This window comes from Fukomys damarensis, unplaced genomic scaffold (genome assembly GCF_012274545.1).
Source record: "Fukomys damarensis isolate Sample0158 unplaced genomic scaffold, DMR_v1.0_HiC HiC_scaffold_15, whole genome shotgun sequence".
In the NCBI taxonomy this organism is placed as follows: Eukaryota; Metazoa; Chordata; class Mammalia; order Rodentia; family Bathyergidae; genus Fukomys; species Fukomys damarensis.
This window is the reverse complement of record NW_022900927.1, coordinates 43,101,201-43,103,989: the sequence shown is the minus strand read 5'-3', so window position 1 is coordinate 43,103,989 and position 2,789 is coordinate 43,101,201. Positions and strand designations below refer to the sequence as shown.

The window sequence follows — 2,789 nt, the reverse complement described above, 5'->3', positions numbered from 1 at the left end:
GTTCAATGTATTTTTTGTTTCGTTTTAGACTTCTTCAATGACTTGTTTACTTAGAAGAATGTTTAAACCAAGCATGGTGGTACACACCTCTAATCCCAGCACTTGGGAGGCTGAGACAGGAGGATCATTGAGAATTTGAGGCCAGCCTGGTCTTCATAGTGATTTCAAGGCCAGTTTGTACTACATAGTGAAACCCTGTTTTAAAAGAGAATGTTTAGTTTCTAAGTGTTGGGAACTTTTCCTGTTATCTTTCCATTATTGATTTGTAGTTTAATTCCAGTTTGGTCAGAGAACATGTTCCATATGATTTCAGTTGTTTTCAATGTGTTCAGGTTTGTTTTATGGTCTGTCATTTTTCTTGGTATCATCTATCTTGGTGTATCAAATTGCATGGGCACTTGGGAAGAATGAGTAGTGTGTTTTCAGAGTATTTATAAATGTTGATTAGATCTTGTTGTTTGACAGCATTGTTGAGTTGTTCACATCTTTGCTGATTTCTTACCTCCTTGTTCTGCACACTATTGAGAGAGAAGTATAGTATTGTCCTCACATGTGATTGTGGACTTGCCTACATCTCATTTCGATTATTTTTTTCCTCTTCATATATGTTGCAGCTCTTTTTTGATACATAAACATTTGTGATTACTAAATCATTTTGGTGCACTTTTTTCATTTATAATCTCTGTGTCTGGTAATTTCCTTTGCGCTAATGTTAGTGCAGCTATTTCGGCTGTCTCTTCACTAACGTCTGTATGCTGTATCTTTTTCCATCCTTTCACTTTCAAATGGCCTCTGTTGTATTTGAAGTGAGTTTCTTATATACAGCATACATACGGGCCATGTTTTTCAATCTATTCTGTCAATCTGTCATTTAATTGATGTATTTAAACCATTTACATTTAAGCTAATTATCATTTAGGAGCATAAGTATGCCAGTTTATATTTTTTCTATTTTATACCTCTGTTTTTCATTTATCTGTTTTTTCTTTTCCCATGCATAACTTGCATTCCATTTTTATTGACCGGAATGTAAATATTAACGTAGTTTTTATTAGTTGCTCTAGGTATTATATTGCATATATACAACTTCTCAAACTCTCCTGGTGTCATCATTTTAGCAAACTGAGTGAAGTGTGGAAGTTTATTCCTTTCATTTTTTTTTTCATACCAGATGGATAATGTGTTGGCATCGAAACAAAGAGTTTGAAGGAAAGGTATGTTTCACACAACAGTGGGAGAACTCGGTCTTCATGCTCATGAATTACAAAAGGATCTCCTCTTTTTATTACATTATTTTAAATATATTGTCTATAGTCACTTTTTTCCAGTATTGGAAATGAAGCCCAGGAACTTTTCCTTGAGCTACATCCTCAGCCCTTTTTCACTTTAAGACAGCGTCTCACTAAGTTACCCAGACTGGGCTTGAATTTGTGATTCTCCAGCCTCATCCTCCCATAGTGCTGGGACTACAAGCATTTGCCACCACACCTAGCTTCTCTGTATTCATTTAAATCCTCATGAGATGGTATTGTAATTTTTAAAAATTAAACCATCAAACTTAATTTAGATACTCAAGAAGAAAAGGAAAAACCAGATGTGGAGGCACATGCCTATAACTCCAGCACTTGGGAGACGGAGACAGGAGAACTGCCACGAGACTGAGGTGAGCCTGGGTGGGTTCAAGGCCAGTCTGAACTACATAGCAAGAGCGCATCTCAAACAAACAAGCATACAAGAGAAAAAAAAAATGTATTTAGACATATTTCTGGTTATCCTTCTTACATTGTTTCTTCTGTTGTTTCCAAAACATTTTTTATCACTTTACTTCTATTTTAAGATTTTTCCATTACCGCTACTTTAGGGTAAATCCCCTGACAACAAATTCTTTTGGTGTTACTCATCTGAGAATGCCTGTACTGTCCCTTCATTCCTGAAAGATATTTGTGCTGGATTCTGAGTCGTGGTTCTTTTGTTGTACCACTGCTTTCTGCCTCCATGATTCCTAAGAGAAATCCACTGTTATTTCAGTTGTTTATACCTTCATGTAAGGCAATGTGTACTGTACGTCATTTCTCTCTCGCTTTCAAAGTCTTTTGTGTTCCATTTTTGGAAGTTTAACTATATGTCTCATGGATTTCTTTAGGTTTATACTGGTTAGTAGGATTTTCTCAGTTTCTAGAATCTACAGGTTTGGGAATTTAACATTTAAAATTTTTATTCATTTATTTTTAAATTTGGGAAGTTTTTAGTTATAATTTCTTTAGATTCTCCTTCCAGAATTTGGAAGAAATAATCTTTTGTTTTTATTCCATTGGTTCCTGAGACTGTTTTTTGTTGTGTGTGGGTTTTTTTTTCAGCTTATTTTCCTCTGTTCTTTATTGGGTAATCTGTATTTTCTATCTTTCAGTTCACTAATTCTTATCTTTGTCTTCTTCATTCTGCTGCTAGAGAGTAAGTTTTTACAGTTATTATATTTTCGGTTCTAAAATTTCCCTTTGATTTTTCTTCATTTCTTCTATTTCTTTGCCAAAACTTTCTGGGCTTTTGTTTGGAGCACGTTTGTAATTGCTCCCTGAAATGATCCCACCTACTTTCTCATGCCAGTATGGTCTCAGAGGGAAGCCAACTAAAACACAAAGAAACAGTCTCATAACCTAAAATCCAAATGTCCATATTTCAATTTTTAAAAATTACTTATCATAACGAGAACAGGAAGCTCTCAAACTGAATGGAAAAAAAAAAAAAAAGGACATTCAATAAGTGCTAACTCCCGGAGGACGGAGATTTTA

The 2,789-nt window shown here is 34.7% G+C and overlaps 1 pseudogene; it reads right to left on the bottom strand.

Annotated features, from left to right (window-relative positions):
• Positions 1-1,165: 1,165 nt before the first annotated feature.
• LOC117286208 lies at positions 1,166-1,273 on the bottom strand (annotated as a pseudogene).
• Between the last annotated feature and the right edge of the window lie 1,516 nt (positions 1,274-2,789).